This window comes from Lissotriton helveticus, chromosome 8 (genome assembly GCF_964261635.1).
Source record: "Lissotriton helveticus chromosome 8, aLisHel1.1, whole genome shotgun sequence".
Taxonomy (NCBI): domain Eukaryota; kingdom Metazoa; phylum Chordata; class Amphibia; order Caudata; family Salamandridae; genus Lissotriton; species Lissotriton helveticus.
Window position 1 is genome coordinate 599,926,731 of NC_136069.1, and position 20,801 is coordinate 599,947,531.

The 20,801-nt window shown below is 43.3% G+C and overlaps 1 protein-coding gene across 1 annotated transcript in view; it reads left to right on the forward strand.

Annotated features, from left to right (window-relative positions):
* The window catches only part of PIBF1 (progesterone immunomodulatory binding factor 1), an 853,407-nt gene that overhangs the window by 742,145 nt on the left and 90,461 nt on the right, over nucleotides 1-20,801 (forward strand). The window lies entirely within an intron of this gene.

Consider the following 20,801-nt stretch of genomic DNA (forward strand, 5'->3'; position numbering starts at 1 on the left):
TAGGTCTGTCAGGTGGGTGGAGATGTGGCTATGACGGGGGATGTCCAGGATGAGTTGTGCCGATGCGTTCTGTATGCGCTGAAGTCTTTTCTGTAGTTTGGCTGTGGTACCAGCGTAGAGGGCGTTCCCGTAGTCCAGACGGCTGGTGGCGAGGGCCTGGGTGACCGCCTTCCTGGTTTTGGTGGGGATCCAGCGGAAGATCTTGCGGAGCATGCGAAGGGTGTTGAAGCAGGAAGAAGTAACGGCGTTGACTTGCTTGGTCATCGTGAGGGAGGAGTCAAGGATGAATCCCAGGTTGCGTGCGTGGTCTGTGGGCTTGGGGGCGGTGCCCAGAGCCGGGGGCCACCAGGAGTCGTCAAGGGGTTATAGGGCTCATCCCCTTGCCTAGTTAGCACCATATTGTATCTACATGCTTCTCTTATCCTACTCAATAGTGTCCAATAACTGAGTGCCGAACCATTCCCTGAACTAAAAACCCTTCCCAGGTGTACAACCTACTCATGGACTCTGCCATCTGTGAGTCTGCTCTGCCAAGTAGTGCCACCCCAGGCCTGGACCCTTGGAAGTGGGCCTAAGTTGTTCTGCCCTCTGTGGCCCTCATCGGAACCAATGTGAAGCCCAGCAAAGCCTAACCGCACAGCTGCCATCCTTACCATAATCAACGCGGGGCAGAGCGAAGCCCCGCAAAGCCTTGCTGCGCAGCTGTCAGTCCATTGGAACGGACGCACAGCCATGCCAAGCCCTACAAAGCCTTGCTGCACAGTTTTCCAGGATCGATACAAAGCGACGCCAAGCCCAGCAAACCCTCGCAGCACACCTACCCGGACTGACGGAACGCCAGTCCCCACACTACTTTTTGGAACCGGCCCTTTTAGGCACGAATCCTCGCAAAGCAACGCTGTGCAGAACGCGCACCAGGATTTAAGGTACTGTGTTCAGTAGGCCAAGTGGGTCCCTGTATCTGGCCTGCGCACTATCGCGGACGGCCTGAACTTGTGACTTTTTCCCAGTCTGGCGCGACCAGATAGCCAAATTTGACACTTTGCATGTCTATGAACTATTTTCACCTAAATCTTTAAGATTGCATATCTTGGCTTCAATTTATTGGTATTGGATGCTTGTCGTTTTGGCCTTGTTTTGTTCAGAATATAATCTATTTTTCTAAACTGGTGTGAAGTCTTTGTGGTGGTTTCATTGTATTACTGTGTGGTGTGTTGCACAAATACTCTACACATTGCCTCTTAAGTTAACCCTGGCTGATCTGTGCTAAGCTACCAGAGGGTGAGCACATGTCAATTTAGATTGCGTACCTGACTACTTATCCTGACTAGAATTGTGGTCCTAACTTGGACAGGTTGCAAACCTCTGCCAACTAGAGACCCAATTTTTAACACTGACCAAAGGGGCCATGGAGGTGTTGCCCTTGAAAGAAAGGGGCACAGATATTTACTCCCTCATCCTAAAAAGCACAGAGCTCAAACACGCATCCTAGACTTTCACCTTTTTAACCTTATTAGTTGTCAGGACAAGTTAAAGGTGCTAAACGTGCTGTCCCATAGCCCATTCCAGCTGGCCTTTAATATAGGGGATTGAACAGTGTCGATGGAACTCTAGGTCCCCTCTTTTCCACTGCCTATCCTACATGCCCCTCAGTGCTATCTGAGGTTTACTATGGGTTCTCACGGGCAACACTTCATGGTTCTACCAGTTGGGCTGATGATTGGTGGTGGCTGTGATGGTAGCTTTGCTGCAGAGGGCAGAAGTCCATTTATTCCCATGTGTTCTCGTTCTGATGGCTACTTCTAACTCTACATTTCTTGTCTTAGGATATGCCTCAGGAATCAGACTAAATCCAGCGACTGTTCGAATCAGTGCTCCATGCAGCGCTAAGCGGCATTGTGAGTCTCAGTGCTAACTCCAAACTGGCCTGAAAGTGACAAAGCAGACCGTCATACAAGTGACATTCCTGCATGCTGACATCAGTTCCTTTCTTTCTATGTCTTCTTATGTGGACGTGGCACTCCATTCCCAAATGTATCGTTTTCTGGCAACTCCGCACTTTTTTCAGTGTAGTAGTGAACACTCTCCACTCTGAAAACAAAGAGATTTGAGCCATGCTCGACTTGAGAAGGCAGATGGTGGCCACAGACCCACATGTGGTGTGCCCTTGGTGCTTAGGTTTAGGAGACAACCAAATTGTATGATAATTGCACCCTCATGAACTCGAAGGTGATTCAAGAGGAAGTTGAATGTAGCCATATCCAAGTTGTTATTCGTGTCCTTTGCATAGAATCCACTCAAAGTTGCAGTATCTGTCTTTGTTATGGGGCCACTTTTTTAAGTCTTCACCTTCCAATCAAAAGTCCTCTAGTATGTCGAAGTCCAAACGCGAACATAAAAATGTGAATTGGGGCTACACCCACTCTGCCTCCAAAGAGAAACCACAATGGTGCTGAGATGTCAGTAGCACTCCATGAAGGTCAGCAGCCATGGAGCTGTTACCTCAGTTGATCCAGATGTGCCCTGAGTTTTCAGGGCCATCATCCGCCCTCAGCAGTAACTGTAACTCGTACCCCCACCATGCATAGTGTTGTCATCAATGATGTAACTTCAGAATGTTGCTGAGATGTTATCAGTTTTGTTATAGAACATGTCATGAATGATGTACCATGACATGCAGTGCATGTTTTTTTACATGTGTGTGTGTATGTATATATATATATATATATATATATAATATATGTATGTGTGTGTGTGTGTGTATGTATATATATATATATATATAATATTTATATATATATATATATATATATATACATATATATACACACACACACACACACACACTCACCCATTGGCGGGTTGCCTGGTTAATTATAGCACCACGTTTCCACAGGAAATGGAATAGATTTTTTTTAGTTTGCCCAAGGTCACTGGAGCGCTCGAGGAGGAGGTTGCCCCTCGCCCACAAAAATGAATCTGGCTTCCTGGTGATTGGGTTCCTGGGGCTCTTCCGAGGCTCAGGCCTCTGCCATGGACTGTTCTCTTATCAATAATTTCATTGTTAATGCTGCAGTGATGTTAATGATGTCATAAGTGATGTAATATGTGGGGTAATTAGCAGTGCATAGCGAGGGCAGTGGTTATAGTTACCTTAGAGCACAAATTATAATTACCAGAGCGAACTATAAATTGTGAATTTTAGTGGTGTGTACATTTAAAATATTATGTTGTCACTGAAATTCTCACCTAACTATAACATAAAGTAATATTATGTTATCTTACGTAAAGCCAAACCGCCCACCACCGTCCATGGACAAACGCCATGCATGGCAGAGGGTTGGCTATAGTGTGTCCAATAACCGCCCCCCCTCGCAGGCAGCCAACCTCACTCTGCATGCGGCCTTTGCCAACTTACCCAGAGGCAGCCAACCCCATGCTGCGCACGTCCTTCAGCTGTGCACAACAAGGAATTGGCCACAAGGCCTGGCCTACTGCCAAGCCCTGCCTTTAACACCCCTGTAGGCAGCCAAACCCACGCTTTGCACAAACTTTGGCCTAATGTGGTGTTCAGAGGGTGTTGGCCACAGGGCCTTGCCTTCAGTTCGGACCTGGGGCCCGGCTCTGTGTCCAAACTTCCACCCCCCTCCCCTCCCCCACAGGCAACCAACCCCTCGCTGCGCACAGCCTTCAGCCGTGCTCAGCAGGGGGTTGGCCACAATGCCTGGCCAATGGCCAGGCCCTGTATCCAACCCTCCTGCAGGCAGCCAAATCCATGCTGTGCATGGTCATTGGCCACAGAGCCTGACCTGCGTCCAATATCCGCAGGCAGCCAGCCTCACCTCATACACATCCTTTGGCATTCACGGCCTAGGGTTGGCCTTCAGGCAGCCGGGATACCATCTCCCAGGGCATTTTTTTTAAGGGGAGGGAGGGCACGTGGACAAAGAGCTAGTGCTAAATGTATTTTCAATACATTTAGTAGTTTGGCTTATAGCTGTGTATAAAGTTGCTATGGAAAACTAAATGGGGAAAATTTATTTTGGGACCCCACTTATTCTTGTTTCCCGTTTGACGGAATCCCCCCTAAAACTTTACATTTAGTAGCTGAGGTAAAAAATAAAAAATGGAGGGACGGGGGGGGGGGGGGGGGGGGTAAATTTGTGAAGATTTGTCAAACGGTCGCCAGTAGGTATATATAGTTAGGACCTAGTTTCCATAGGAAATCCGCAACATTCTATTGGGAATAACTTTGGCGCCGGTTGATGAATCTCCGCGAATTTCTCAAAGAAGATGGCCAGCTCGCTCCGCTCCTTCCCTGAAAGTATCGGGGGGATTCGTGAAGCGGGGGCTGAGAAAAAAGGGGGGTCCCAAAACGTGTTTTCCCCATGTTAATTTCCATAGGACGTTTAGACACGGCTACAGACCGAACCGCTGAACGGAATTACACCAAACTTGGCAAAATGGTAAGGACTGGTACGCAGTAGGGCCTTTTCTATATTTGGTGAAAATCGCTCCAGTGGCTTTTATGAAAATTAACTTCAAAAAAAGTATATATTCATATGCGCGCTTCGAGCGCTTTGGGTACACGTACCGGTAAGCGCACCCGTCGCGCCACGGAAGTGCGCGAGCGGAAAGCTGATTGGCTCTCGGGTGTCTGTCATCATTCGAAACAGTCCAGAGAGTCCGCCATTTTGTGTCTCGGTAGAACCGAGACACAAGAGGTGAAAAATAAAAGGGGAAAACGTTGAAAGGGGGCAGGGTAGAGACCCCCTGACCCCCTAGGTTTTCTCAGGGGGGCCTAGGAGGACCCCGAAGGGCAAAAAAACTATTATTTTTTTCTTGTAAATTTCGCGAAGTATGCTCGGGTGCGCGTACAGGGGCGTTTACAGGTACGCGTACCCTGAGCGCACCACGGGGAAAAACTGTGAAAAAAATTAGAGTAAAATAAGAATTTAGAGTGCTTAGAGGTAGGGTAGCTCTGAAAAGAGCTGTTGTGTTATGTGGGTGATTTAAGTACCTACAAGTAGGTACCGATGCAGAGTCTAAAATTCAAAATGAAGACTCTATTCCCCTCATCTGTAAAATATACACCATCTCTCCTATAGATGCCTTGCATGTTGTAACGCAAGTTGTTGAGGAATATAGAACCCATACCATAGTCTCTGAGGAAAGCAGAAACAGATTTATTCACATGTTTCCTTGCTTTCTCAATCTGTGAACAAAATTGGTTTGACCACCTCCATTTCTGTCTTTGGCATATATTAGAATATACCAAGGCAGTTTTTGGAAAAAGTGACATCAATTGCCCAAAGGTGTCCTTTAAAAGCATTTCCAGACCTACCCCAGTCAAAGTGCCCAGGTCATTGCCACCACAGTGCACAATTATGAGGTCAGGGTGTCGTAGATGCATAACGGATTGTACCAATGGTATCGATTGGTGACATCTCAATCCTCTCTGGCCAATCCACATAATATCCACATTTGGTAAATCAAGGTTGGGAATACCTCTGTTTGCTGCATACTTTTCACTCCAGTGAACATAGCTATGTCCCACAATCCAGACTTTAGGCATCTTGAAGGCAGATGTGGTTGTACTCAGATGAGTTGTGGAAATGAAATTGCAGTTTTAAAGTAGGAGTTTAGAAAAAAGTGGTTGAGATTCAGTGCACTTGAAAAAGAATAAATGATTGGTGGTTTCTTAAAATTCAACACTGAGAATTAGGGTACCCCGCGATTTAAAAAAATAAATAAAAAAATTGGGGGGCCTGGGGAGTCCTTGTGGGACCCTCTGAGCAGGCCTAGGGGGTCAGGGTGCTTCTACCCTGCTCTCTTTGCATGCTTTCCACCTTTGTTTCACTGCTTTCTTGTGCCTTGGTTCTACCGAGGCACAATATGGCTGCCAACACTTCCTGGTTTGGAGTGTTGACAGACAGTGGCAGCCAATCAGCATGCCTTCCCGAGAAAACTGCATGCTCATTGGCTGTCAACACTTCTAACCAGGAAGTGTTGGCATCCATCTTGTGCTCGAGGCACAAGAAAGCAGAAAAACAAACGTGAAGAACACAAAAAGGGGGCAGGGTAGATACACCCTGACCCCCTAGGCCTGCCCAGGTGGTCCCACAAGGACAAAAAAGGCCCACTTTTTTTTTAAAAACCTGGTCTGTTTTTTTTTTTAATTACCCCCGGGGGGACCAAATCGCGGCGGCATAGTGATGAAGAAGTGTAAGGGGTCTACAATCCCCCCCCCCACACTGCCCCGGGGACCGCCGCCCCCGGGGCAAAGCAACGCAGCCCCTTGGCTCATACTGGAGGCTCCTGGTGGGCTACTTGGCCCTCAGGGACCCCCAGTATGCAAGGGGAATTAGTTCCTATTCTGCAAACACGCCAGGGGTTGCGCTGCAGAGAGGTGTAAAAAAGGGTGTGGCCTCATTACACCTCTCTGCAATGCAGCCCCCTGGCGCATACTGCAGGTTCCAGGTGGGCTAGTTGGCCCCCAGGGACCCCCAGTATGCAAGGGGAATTAGTTCTGCAAACACGCCCGGGGGCTGCGTTGCAGAGAGGTGTAAAACAGGGTGTGGCCTCATTACACCTCTCTGTAATGCAGCTCCCTGGCTTATACTGGAGGCTCCTGGTGGGCTAGTTGCCCGCCAGGGACCCCCAGTATGCAAGGGGAATTAGTTCCTCCTCTGCAAACGCGCATGGGGTTGTGCTGCAGTGTTGTAAAAAGGGGGCGTGCCCTCTGAACACCTGCCTGCAAAAATGTAGTAAATCAGTATAAAAAAAATAACAATTAATACATTTAAAAATTGTCATTTAAAAAACCTTCAAAATTCAATGAAAAAACCATAGGTTTCAGGCCTTATATAGTTAGGAATTAGCATTTAAAAAACCTTGCAAATTCACTTAAAAAACCATAGGTTTCAGGCCTTATATAGTTAGGAATTAGCATTTAATAAACCTTGCAAATTCACTGAAAAAACCATAGGTTTCAGGCCTTATATAGTTAGGAATTAGCATTTAAAAAACCTTGCAAATTCACTGAAAAAACCATAGATTTCAGGCCTTATATAGTTAGGAATTAGCATTTAAAAAACCTTGCAAATTCACTGAAAAAAACATAGGTTTAAGGCCTTATATAGTTAGGAATTAGCTTTTAAAAAACCTTTGAAATTCACTCAAAAAACTATAAGTTTTAGGAGTGTTATAGTTAGCTGGACATTTCACTCATACAAAACCATTTAAATTGCTCCTATATAGTTAGTTGTACTAACCATATTTCGCGCACCCGCAATCCACTGCTGATGATGTCACATATTAGCTCATTCATGACATGGTCAGTGACATCACTGATGACATCTCAAATGACATCACTGATGACATCATCCACGTGACAATCACATACACCTTTTCATACACTATTAAAATCTTTCATCACTCTTTGTAAAATACAGAGTATCATATTTGAATCCATTGTCACAGCAATACAAGTATCTAAAACTCCACTCAGTGATTCATAGATGTATATACACACATCTAATCACTTACCTGTAGATTCACTCATACATGCTGTCAATGAACAATAGAACACTATCAAAAATACTTATACACCTATATCGACATTAAACAACAGCACACATGCTATTCACATATGAAGTCATCCTACTCACTTATGCAAACAATGGATCATACTTACATATTTACTTAGCAAAACACTTATACAAACACCACTTCATCTATTCATTTAGATAGTAAGTCATACTTAGTGAATTATAAAATGATTACAAGTATACAGTTATCCATACAGTCACTCACACAATCATTGAGTCTTATGTATACTTATTTATATAGAACAACTGACACATGCACTGCTTTTTATTTTTCTAGTTTGTTGGACATGTACCATTGAGAAATATATTTGCTCATCAACACACCCATAAAGAGATTCACTCACCCAAACTGTTAGAACATGTAGTTTTAACTTCATATATCTACTGAATCAACTATTCACACATCTTTGGACAGTCACACACCCCCACCAAACCACACACACTTTCACACTCCCATACAAATACTCAGTTAACTAATCAATAACTAATATAGACTTTCACATAGCTAGTAACCAACTGTATAATCAGTTTACACAACAACTGACAAAGTGATACAGATATTCACACAGTTTAGTCACTATCCACTATATTTAGTGAGACACTATAAATTGGTCAAGTAAACAGTCAATTACACTGCAACTAAATCCTCCATCCAAATATGTATTTATATATATCCACTCATACTTCAATGCAAATTGCTATATATATAATGCATATTTAAATAACGAAGCAAACCACATTCACTGAATGATGTCATCAGTGATGTCATTTGAGATGTTATCAGTGATGTCACTGACCATGTCATGAATGATCTAATATGTGACATCATGTAAATGTAAATGTAAATGTCATGGTACTTATAGAGCGCACTGTCACCAGACGGTCACCTTGCGGTGTCGCCTATTCGGCTTCCTGGCGCTGATACTCATACCGCTGTGGAACCCCTCCTGGCTTTCCCTGTGAAGTGTCCACTCCTGGGCACCCCCAGGGTGAAGCCAGGCATCCTTAGCGCTGTTGGGGCCGGCGTGGAGGCTAAGCAAGCTATTGCCCAGAGTTGCAGCGTGGGGCCCGTGATTAGAATAGGCACCGAGGCGAGAATTAACAGGTCCGAGGAAAAATTGAGCCCGAGACCCTGCTGAGGCAGGAATCGAACCCGTGAGCAAGCGGCTGCGGCTGCGAAACGCGTTGGGTGTGATCGCCAAATAAACTTCACTTAAAAGCAGTTTGGGCCTCGACTTGTCTTTGAAACTGACTGAGACGGCGTTTTGTTGGATTGCTTAGGGTAAGTCGAAACCCTATCGAGGCCAGCCATCAAAGAAGGCGTGGGCTTATTTTCGTCAATCGGATGGTATATATATATATATATATATATATATATATATATATATATATATTCACTGAAAAAAACATAGGTTATAGACCATATATAGTTAGGAATTTGCATTTACAAAACCTTGAAAATTCACTGAAAAAACCATAGGTTAGAGACCATATATAGTTAGCTGGACATTTTATTGACATAAAACCAATGAAATTCCATATATAGTTAGTTGCACTAACTATATATCGCGCAGCCGCAATCCACTGCTGATGATGTCACATATTACATCATTCATGACATGGTCAGTGACATCACTGATGACATCACTGATGACATCTCAAATGACATCACTGATGACATCACTGATGACATCTCAAATGACATCACTGATGACATCATCTAGTGTCTGTGTGTTTTTGTAAAGTTTAAATATGTTTTACATATTGAAGAATGAGTGGATGTATGGAAGACTGAGTGTGTGTGTGGCTGGCTGGGAGGTGTGTGACTCTGTGCATATCAATGTGTACTTGTATCCGTGATTGTATAAGAGAGTAAGTATGTCTGAAAAGTATGGTGTTCTGTGTTTAACTGTATAGATGAGGAAATCGAAGTGTGATTGATTCTTCACAGGACTGACTAGGTGTATGAGTGCATATGATAGTGTTGTAATAATGAGTGACTGTATGTATGAGTGATTGTATGGGTGAATGAGTGAATGTGTGTGTAGACGTAGGAATCAGTGAGTGCGTATGTAGTAACTGGTATTGGTGTGTCATGATGTCATCAGTGATGTCATTTGAGATGTCATCAGTGATGTCATTTGAGATGTCATCAGTGATGTCATCAGTGATGTCACTGACCATGTCATGAATGATGTAATATGTGACATCATCAGCAGTGGATTGCGGGTGCGCGATATATAGTTAGTGCAACTAACTATATATGGAATTTCATTGGTTTTATGTCAATAAAATGTCCAGCTAACTATATATGGTCTCTAACCTATGGTTTTTTCAGTGAATTTTCAAGGTTTTGTAAATGCAAATTCCTAACTATATATGGTCTATAACCTTTGGTTTTTTCAGTGAATTTCATTGGTTTTTTAAAAGCTAATATCTATAGCTGTAAAATATATTCTTTATTACGTGACGTATCACGTAGCCACGTGAGACGCCTCATGACGCGTCGCATAACCGTGACGTATCGGCTCTGCAGCGCAAACAAAACCCGTAACGTAAGCGTGCCGGAGCACGCTTACAGATATATATATTTTGTTTTAACCTTAATTAGACAAAATCCACACGTGCACATATCTTGAGGCCTTGCAAAGGCACATCAAACAAACAGTCCCTACAATTTTGCCAAGTTTGCTGGAAATCTATTCCCTATATTATTTTTTTTACTGTTTCTCTTGGTTTTCCCCTTGTTACGCTTACCGGGACGCTACCCGGTACGCGAACCGGACGCTCCAAAAACACAAGATGGCGGACTCCCGTTACGCTGCCGGTTAGCTGCCCGGTTCGCGTACCGGGAAGCGCCTCTACCGCGAAAAATCGCGGGGGACTTTAATATCCCCCTCATCAATCCTAGGGGGTCAGGAGGGGTTTACCTTGCCCCCTTTCCTTCATTTCCCCCTTCTTTTTTCACCACATCTTGTCTCTCGAACCTACCGAGAGACAAGATGGCGGCCGCTCCGGACTGTTTACAATGTTGACAGCTATGCTGCCTTTTAGCTGCCCGGTTAGCTGCCCGGTGAGCTGCCCGGTTCGCGTACCGGGACGCGACTCTGCGGCGTAAAATCGCAGAAATTTTTATTTTTTATTTTTTGCCCCGCGGGGCACTTTAATATCCCCCTCATCAATCCTAGGGGGTCAGGAGTGGTCTACCTTGCCCCCTTTCCTTCATTTCCCCCTTCGTTTTTCACCACATCTTGTCTCTCGATCGTACCGAGAGACAAGATGGCGGCCGCTCCGGACTGTTTAGAATGTTGACAGACACCGAGGAGCCAATCAGCTTCGCTTCGCGAAGTTCCGTTACGCGTCAGGTACGCGAACCGGGGCGCTAACCGGAGCGCTGTCACAGATATATATATTTTTGTAAACGTTAATTTCTCAAAATCCACTGGAGCACATATATTGAGACATAGCAAAGGCACGTCGGGCAAACCATATCTACAATTTTGCCAAGTTTCATGTAAATCTATTCAGCCGTTCGAGCTAAAAGTGAGTCCAACCGCCCTATGGAAAAATGAATGGGAAAAACGCGTTTTGGGACCCCCCTTTTTTCTCGGCCCCTCCTTGACGAACCCCCCCCAAATTTTTAGGGGCTGCTCAGAAACAAAATGTGCCATTGTCCTGAAAATTTCAGCCAATTCCGTCCACAAACGCCAAAGTTATTAGACATAGAATTTTCAGAAATCCCATAGAGAAAAAATCCTAACTATATATACCCACTGGCTATCGCCAGTAGGTAATATACATATATAAACATATATAATCTGCATATCTATATAAATATAAATGCATGCATACATATACATATATGCATACATATGCATGTTATTTACATGAAAGTTTTAAAAACACTAATAAAAGCAAAGCTAAAAAGCCACCTCATTACAAACAGAATGGCTTTAACTTAAACGAGGGCGAGATCTATTGCATTTTCAATGCTTGTTTACTTTGGTTCTATCAAGAAGGCATTCAGATGTGTCACACATTTGCCATAAATTCTGAATATTAGCACTCTAGTTGCTCATTAGATCACTGTAGTAAAGCTAGTGCTCACCAGGGAAGTCTGCTGCTAATCATGGTTTGCAGCCATTTTCCCGCATTTTTTATCCCGCAGACTTTCAGTCCGCATACCATTATCCCGCAAGGTCATTGACCTCTCATACCATTATCCCGCATTTTTTCAAAACGCATGTGCATTTATCGCGCATGCCTTTACAAAGAATTACGTTTTAAAGGCATGTATGGTAAATGCATTTGCGTTGTGAAAACCACGATGACGAGAGAGGTAAGTGGGTTTGTGTTAATTTTTTCGTGGGTTAGTGATTGTGTAGTGTAGTGTTGTGTAGTGTAGTGTAGTGTTGTGTTAGTGTAGTGTAGAGTTGTGGTGGTTGTTTAGTGTAGGGTCATGCTGGGGGTAGTGTTTTAGGGTTTAGGGTTGTGTTGTAGTGTTTGCGTAGTGTAGGGTCATGCTGGGGGTAGTGTTTTAGGGTTTAGGGTAGTGTTGTAGTGTTTGCGTAGTGTAGGGTCATGCTGGGGGTAGTGTTTTAGGGTTTAGGGTTGTGTTGTAGTGTTTGCGTAGTGTAGGGTCATGCTGGGGCTAGTGTTTTAGGGTTTAGGGTAGTGTTGTAGTGTTTGCGTAGTGTAGGGTCATGCTGGGCATAGTGTTTTAGGGTTTAGGATAGTGTTGTAGTGTTTGAGTAGTGTAGGGTCATGCTGGGGGTAGTGTTTTAGGGTTTTGGGTAGTGTTGTAGTGTTTGCGTAGTGTAGGGTCATGCTGGGGTGTAGTATTTTAGGGTTTAGGGTAGTGTAGTGTTTGCGTAGTGTAGGGTCATGCTGGGGGTAGTGTTTTAGGGTTTTGGGTAGTGTTGTAGTGTTTGCGTAGTGTAGGGTCATGCTGGGGGTAGTGTTTTAGGTTTTTGGGTAGTGTTGTAGTGTTTGCGTAGTGTAGGGTCATGCTGGGGTGTAGTGTTTTAGGGTTTTGGGTAGTGTTGTAGTGTTTGCGTAGTGTGGGGTCATGCTGGGAGTAGTGTTTTAGGGTTTTGGGTAGTGTTGTAGTGTTTGCGTAGTGTAGGGTCATGCTGGGGGTAGTGTTGTAGGGTTTTGGGTAGTGTTGTAGTGTTTGCGTAGTGTAGGGTCATGCTGGGGGGTAGTGTTTTAGGGTTTTGGGTAGTGTTGTAGTGTTTGCGTAGTGTAGGGTCATGCTGGGGGTAGTGTTTTAGGGTTTTGGGTAGTGTTGTAGTGTTTGCGTAGTGTAGGGTCATGCTGGGGGTAGTGTTTTAGGGTTTAGGGTAGTGTTGTAGTGTTTGCATAGTGTAGGGTCATGCTGGGGGTAGTGGTTTAGGGTTTAGGGTAGTGTTGTAGTGTTTGCGTAGTGTAGGGTCATGCTGGGGGTAGTGTTTTAGGGTTTAGGGTAGTGTTGTAGTGTTTGCGTAGTGTAGGGTCATGCTGGGGGTAGTGTTTTAGGGTTTAGGGTAGTGTTGTAGTGTTTGCGTAGTGTAGGGTCATGCTGGGGGTAGTGCTTTAGGGTTTAGGGTAGTGTTGTAGTGTTTGCGTAGTGTAGGGTCATGCTGGGGTGTAGTGTTTTAGGGTTTTGGGTAATTTTGTAGTGTTTGCGTAGTGTAGGGTCATGCTGGGGGTAGTGTTTTAGGGTTTAGGGTAGTGTTGTAGTGTTTGCGTAGTGTAGGGTCATGCTGGGGTGTAGTGTTTTAGGGTTTTGGGTAGTGTTGTAGTGTTTGCGTAGTGTAGGGTCATGCTGGGGGTAGTGTTTTAGGGTTTAGGGTTGTGTTGTAGTGTTTGCGTAGTGTAGGGTCATGCTGGGGGTAGTGTTTTAGGGTTTAGGGTTGTGTTGTAGTGTTTGTGTAGTGTAGGGTCATGCTGGGGGTAGTGTTTTAGGGTTTAGGGTAGTGTTGTAGTGTTTGCGTAGTGTAGGGTCATGCTGGGGTGTAGTGTTTTAGGGTTTTGGGTAGTGTTGTAGTGTTTGCGTAGTGTAGGGTCATGCTGGGGGTAGTGTTTTAGGGTTCAGGGTAGTGTTGTAGTGTTTGTGTAGTGTAGGGTCATGCTGGGGGTAGTGTTTTAGGGTTTAGGGTAGTGTTGTACTGTTTGTGTAGTGTAGGGTCATGCTGGGGGTAGTGTTTTAGGGTTTAGGGTAGTTTAGTTGTTTAGTGTATGCTAAAGGCATATTCGTTCTAAAAGTTTTCGTTATTTTAATTTGCGGCCTAATAGTACATGCGGGATTTTTTTTGCGGACTGATGGTATGCGGGATTTCGTCATATATTCGCTAATCATACTTTCTATGGCAAAATGAACCCCCTCATTTTGTTCCTTTTTAAATTAAATGTTTTAAGAGTTACCACTTTATTCCAATCAAGATGGCTTCAGGTGTGCCATACCTTTGTAATAAGTAGGACTGTTAGCACTCTAGTTGTTCTTTAGAACACTCTGGGACATTCTGTCATTGGGCTATAGTTGGGCTACATCTGGCTGATATTTGGGCTACATTTGTTTTTTTTTGTCTCTGGTGGCCATCTTTGGGCTACATTGGGCTACATTGGGCTACATTTGGGCTCCAACATATATATAGCCCAATGTAGCCCAATATATATTTTTCAAAGTTAATTTTCGTAAAAACCACTGGAGCCTATATCTTGAGACATAGCAAAGGCACATCGGGCTACCAGTCCCTACAATTTTGCCAAGTTTGGTGTAAATCCATTCAGCCGTTCAGGCTAAAAGTGAGGCCAACCGCCCTATGGAAAATTGCATGGAAAAAACACGTTTTGGGACCCCCCTTTTTTCTCGGCCCCCCCTTGACGAAACCCCCCCAAATTTTCAGGGGCTGCTCAGAAACAAAATGTTCCATTTTCCTGAAAATGTCAGCCAATTCTGTCCTCAAACGCCAAAGTTATTCGACATAGAAATTTCAAAAATCCCATAGGAAAAAAATCCTAACTATATATACCTACTGGCTATCGCCAGTAGGTAATATATATATATATATATATATATATATATATATATATATATATATATATAATATATATATAATACATATATATATATATATATATATATATATAATATATCATGACGGTGAAAATATAAAAGTGGTCCACTATAACTTATTTTGATCAGTTGTAATAGTATCATTTATTATTTCAGTGCAAATTTCAAATTCCACTTTATTACTTAAGTAGAGCAAAATTGATATGACAAAAAGCAGTTTGTTGCTTCGTAGATTCCAGGTTTACACATGGAAACCACACTCCTAACAGCCTTGAGGCCTCTTCATTATTCTTTTTCTGTACTCTACAAATTTTGCCCCGTACATCCTCGTTTTATTGAAATTCTTTTTATTTTACGAAATGCACATGAAAACCTGCCATGGCATAAATATATTTCGAGATCTGCAGTGCAACCTGATATTTATTTCCATTGTTGAGGGAAGGGGCATCATGACGCTTCGCCTCTCATTAGTCATGGCCCCGCTTCACACTCAATAATGGGAATACATTGCATATTACACTGTGCATATATACTACTTATATATAGATGCATTTTAAAAAATGCTTTATTGAGGGTATTCGAATAATGTGGACCAGGTCCTGAGATGTCGATGAGCACCTTACTTAGAGCATGGACGTCTCTCATCACAGGTGGCGTTGCTGCACAAGCGCACTAGGAGATTAACTCAACTGTGCTGATTACGTAAGTAATATGTTGGTTACATGAATATGGCGTGGGAAAGTGTGAAGTGAGAGGGACCATGTGGTGTGCGGTATAGTATAGCATCTGTGTCCAAGTCGCAGGGTTAAAGGGCCGGTCTTGAATTCTTCCTGAATTGCTGTAGAGTGGATGAGTTCATTCTAGAGCCAGGGTGTGTAAATGGAGAAGCCCTGTTTTCCTGTCCATTCCTTTAAGACTTCTGGGTCCTTCAGCCTTGTAAGAGAGGTGTTGCATGTGATGCACAGATGGAGGACTTTTTTTAATGCAAAATAGTTCTCTTAAAAGGTACCTTGAATGTACTTGAGGTTTCACTGAAACTAGAACAAGCATGGTGTGCTATGGTTTCCATTAAAAACTTTACCAAAGCGATTAAAGGAACATACATATTTTGTTTTATTTTTCCTGTATTTTCAGAGCAACGAAGATAAACACGGGTACCTACATACTTCTGTTAAAAAGAAGTGTCCATTTTATGAAAAATAAAGAACATGTACCCATCACATTTCTGCTCTCGCACGATAACTAATCTGATGCAAGAAGTGTCTTGATGTATAAATAATATCGCCTATCAATGTCACAACATTGCTCGCATGTCATTTAATTGCTAAGGATGGAGCGTGCCACTTGTAATATACTTGTCCGAGCTATTTTCATCAAGAAATTCTGTGTATGCATCCCCTTGGCAACATCTTTGCAGAGTTTACAACTTTCAGTAACATGTTGGCATCAGCTATGCGTCTCAGTCAACAGCTGCACGGCAGTTGATCTGTTTGAACATGCCACTACACATGGCGGAATTATGCAAATACTTAATAGTAAGTGACCACCAGCACAGGCTCTTTCTGCTTCAACAGAACAGCCTGTGCACAAGATGTAGCTGTGATAACAGTTGTGAGTATGGTCATACAAATTAAATATCCGTACTGGCAAATGTAATCTAACCAAAACCATGCTTCTGAAAAGCACAAGTGGAGAAAAAAAAAAATTGCGGAAGGCCTTCAGAATGTGCTAGTAGCGGCTGCTGCCGGACGGGGGTGGTGAGACAGGGGACTGGGGAGAGGGTTAGGGGACGGGGGAGGAGGGTTTAATAAACAACAAAAAAACACACACTTATCTTAGAATGGCTGGCCAGCCGCCACCTCTCCTGCATACTCCTCCTTTCTGCTGTCCAGCCGGAAGCAGGCACCACCCTGTACACAGGCTCCCCCGAGCTAATCCCAACACTGCAATGCACCGTTGTGATTGGCCTGAAGTTGTGATTAGCCTGAGTGCCATGGATCGGCACTCAGACTGGAACAGGGAGCCTGTGCATGTTTCTGACCAGGCTGTGTAATGCTGCCTGGTAGGAGCATGCAAAGTGTGCATGAACTGTTTGGTCGGCCCAAGAGGGCCGGCCAAACAGTTCATGCACATTTTGGGCGTGCACTGTCCAGCCCCGCCCCACACGGCACAGGCCACTGGCTGCATGCAATCGGAAAAATAAAATGACAACATCGATAACGTTATTGTCATTTTATTTCTCCTTTTTGTGCAGTGGGGGAACGCTCCTCCGCCTTAACGGTGGAGCCGCCACTAATACTTGCACGCGTACAGTCCTGATACGTTGCTTAGCTGCACTACACAGCAACAGAAGCCACACAAAGCTTCACAATTGAGTATGTATTCAACAATGGTGTTTACTAGTTCTAGAGGGCTAGTAGATGGGTTGTGTGCTTGTCTGAGGGGTATGTATCCTTATACAATGCCTATTTTCTGGTCTGCAAAATGTATGCTTTATGTTGGCTGCAATTGTTCATCATACTGTAGTAAAAGGAGACTATGCAGTGAGAATACCAGTGCCTATTTTTTGCTTTGTGCTACAAAGTTATTACCGGTAATGGCCAAAAGACAGCATAGATTGCAAAATGGACATTAATGACGAAGATTGGGAAGAAGCTCTGTCACACATCACCAAACATTGGTAAAGTCAATAGGTGTGCTCTGGCAAGCTGAGCTATGGTTATTTTATTCTATTATTTTTTGACTGCGCGTCACAAAAATAAAAAAACAAGGCAGAAAAAACTTGGTAGCTATATTCTTGCAATAAAGATTTTAAGTAAATAAAAATACCTATCCCATAAAATGTGAATGCAAGGTTATGGGTGCTTTCTAGCACGCAAGTTTATTCAGAACGAGTATAGGCACCCTTTTTACATTTAGTACACCCTGTTTACTTTTTTATGTGTGCTTTTTAATTTTAATTCTCGTCGTAGGAAGATATAGTTCTGTGATGGTCTTCTCGCTTGGCTTCATTGGACCAGTGCAATGTAGCATTTGGTAGTTTTTACTTTGCCCCCATTCATTTCCTAATTAACTTCCCACCAGCATTCCAACTAAGCTTGTATGTTGTCTGGTATGATATGTTTGATGGGCCATGATGCAAGATGGAACATCGTTCTCTTTGTCACCACAGAGCATTCAGCTCTCTAACCAATACTAATGGTCCTGCAAACTCCTTCAAAGCTCTTGAAGAGTTTATTGATGAGTCAGTTGTCTTGAGTTCCCTTCAGAAATTGTTCATAGAAATCCAAGTTTTCAGTTTGATGCCCTAAACTTTGCACAAACTGCAAGTGGATAAAAGGTTTTCTCTATTCTCCAGTTGTGTGTAGAAGGGTTATTGTTTGGGCAGACCTGATGAAGTCTGCTTTTTGGGAGCTCCAAGATCTATGTCAAAGGGCCTTGGTGTGCATTAGCAATTCCTCTGATAAAAATAATTTAACAACTGAGCTCTGCAAAAGTTGAATTCTCCTCTCTAGTTAAAGAAAATAATTTGACCTGAAAGCACTAATGTATTTGTCTCCCATATAATTTTTGCATGGTGATAAGTTGAAAAACTTACGGAAACATGAGTGAAAAAAACACATTTTGGCCATAACCTTAAATATTTCTCTTTTGTGAGTTACTGTAGGCTCTGGCACTACGCATGCTCTACAGATAATTGAAAGTTTAGCTTTTTTCTTGCCAAGCATTTAGAATCCAACAAGTAGATTATTATCCATCCCAATTTAATACTATTGAGATGTGCTCAGTCAAAAGACTGCAGTAAGGCTTTTGGACGGGGTAAAATGGCTGCAGTAGGCTCTGTATTAGACACGCTGGATTCATATGAGGTGTTCTGTGGAACCACCATAGAACTAATTTTCTCAGACAAGCCTTTGAGAGCACAGACCTTAAATACCAATTGTACTCCTCTTGTATAATGGAATATACCCTGATAACCTGCAGTAGCGGGCTTTATCGGCCACTAAAGGCCCGCTCCAGCGTTAAAGACCCGAGTCGAAGTTGGCCTAACAGTTAGGGCAATCAACCTCAAATCTTGGGAGCCAGGTTCCAATCCCGGCAAGGACGCACAACATCCTGTGATTCTGGGCAAATCACTTAATCTCCCTAAGACTAACAAAAATGAATGTGTCCTCATGTAACGCAACTGGTGCTTGTGTAAAGCGTTTTGATACCCGATACCTTCAGGTGAAGTTTGCGCCATATAAAACGCCGTAAAAAAAGGGAGCAGGCCTTTAATGGCCGGTATAGCCCAACTATGGCGGGCTATAAGGCTATTCAAACATTCCGCCACTAGAGGGCAGAATGTTCTAAGAAATAAAACAAAGGTCTCCATGAGCCAGAGGGGATTTAAATCCCTTTGGGCTCCATGAGGCCTTTGTTCACAACAGCACCTGTGAATGATAAACATTGGAATGTTGGCGCTCCTGGCTTTTACCGGCTAATAGAATCCCGGATCACTCTATTGTCTTCAATGGAGCTCCCAACGTTCCAATGTTCTAATATGGCCTTAGAGCCCGCCGCAGCGGTCTCTACCGGCCATTAAAGACCCGCTCAGGGGTTCGGCCTTTAACAAAGGAGTGGTCCTTTAAACGCCGGTAGAGCCAGCCACGGAGGACCCTAAGAGTATTAGAACATTCTGCCCCTAAAAGGCAGAATATTCGACTTTGTAAACCAAAAGCCTCACGGAGCCGAGGGGATTGAAATTTCCTTGGGCTTCTTGAGGCCTTTTGTTCACAGCAACTGCTGTGAACAAACATTGGAATGTTGGAGCTCCGGGCTTCTACCGGCCATTAGAAGTCCAGAGCTCTACATTGTTTTCAATGGCGCTCCCAACATTCCAATGTTCTAATATTTCTTTTAATGGTCCTTAAGTGAGGGGCTTATCTTAATAGGTAATTCATTATTAGTTCACAGAATAGTACATTAGTATCACACTCCTTTTCTTAAATCTCTTTAGTGTGAATGTCTGTTTGCCCCCAATCTGCCCTCCAGTGGGGGTAGAACGTCTACTAGACCCAGCATCAGTCTTCCCCCCTTAACAGTGGCTACTCTGACATCCACTTGGTTTGATTTGCTCTTGAAAACAGTCATTCTTTTATAACAGCTTCCAACTTGTCTTGGATCTTCTCCATCAAAGCATAAGAATGTGTTCTCAATTAAGCTAAACCTTAAAGGAATCCCTTCATTTTCTGGAATCCCGGGATCTGCCACTAAAAAAGAAGGCAGAGAACCCGAGTATCTATAGCAGCTGAAATGCCACGTCGAATGCTGAACTGTAACACCTAGCCGATAAGAGAGACAAGCCCAGACCATCTCCACTTAATGATTTCCTAGTTTGGATGTAAAAGTACATTGAAGGGTATACAATGGTAAACAGTCAGTACAAGATCATTTTTACAATGTAATTGAATTTCTTCGCCCTGGAAGGTGTTATCTCATCAGTTCCCTTTGACATCTTTTATATCTCAAACTGTAAAAGCTAATTTCATTCAGTCCTGATCGGTTTAATAGAAAGTTTGTCAGTTTTTTGTTGAGCTTCACACAGCATTGAGCCATGCATGACTGAGTGGAAAAAATAAAATTGTAAAATTCCACAAACATATAATGTTAGATATACCAGAAAAGGGTTCTCTGAATCACTATACATAACTTACAATGTACTAATTATTAATAGTCGACACGCTTTGGTGACCGCTTGTTATCCTAAAGTGTCTATTCACCGTCACCCGAAGCTGTTGCACAGAGAGATGGAAGGGGATATCAACTGAACAGAAGGCCTCATTCCACTACAGAGGTGAACAGTCCAGCGATATAAAATCAAAATAGAATCGAGGAGAATACTAGGCCTCGGCGAGATTCCTGTTACACTGGGGTAATCTTGCATAATCTCACGTTGCACAAAATTTTGAAAGTCACACAGTTACACTACGCTCTATAAAGCGCGTTCACTGCAAAAATGTAGGATGCGCACACAGAAACAGTGTGAACAACCAGAGTGTGAGTGCCATCTGTTTGCAGCGTGCTTACTTTTTTGCACTTTAAAAAAAAAAGCAAAATAAGTCCCACTCAAGGATCCAGTTCTTGCTAAAATA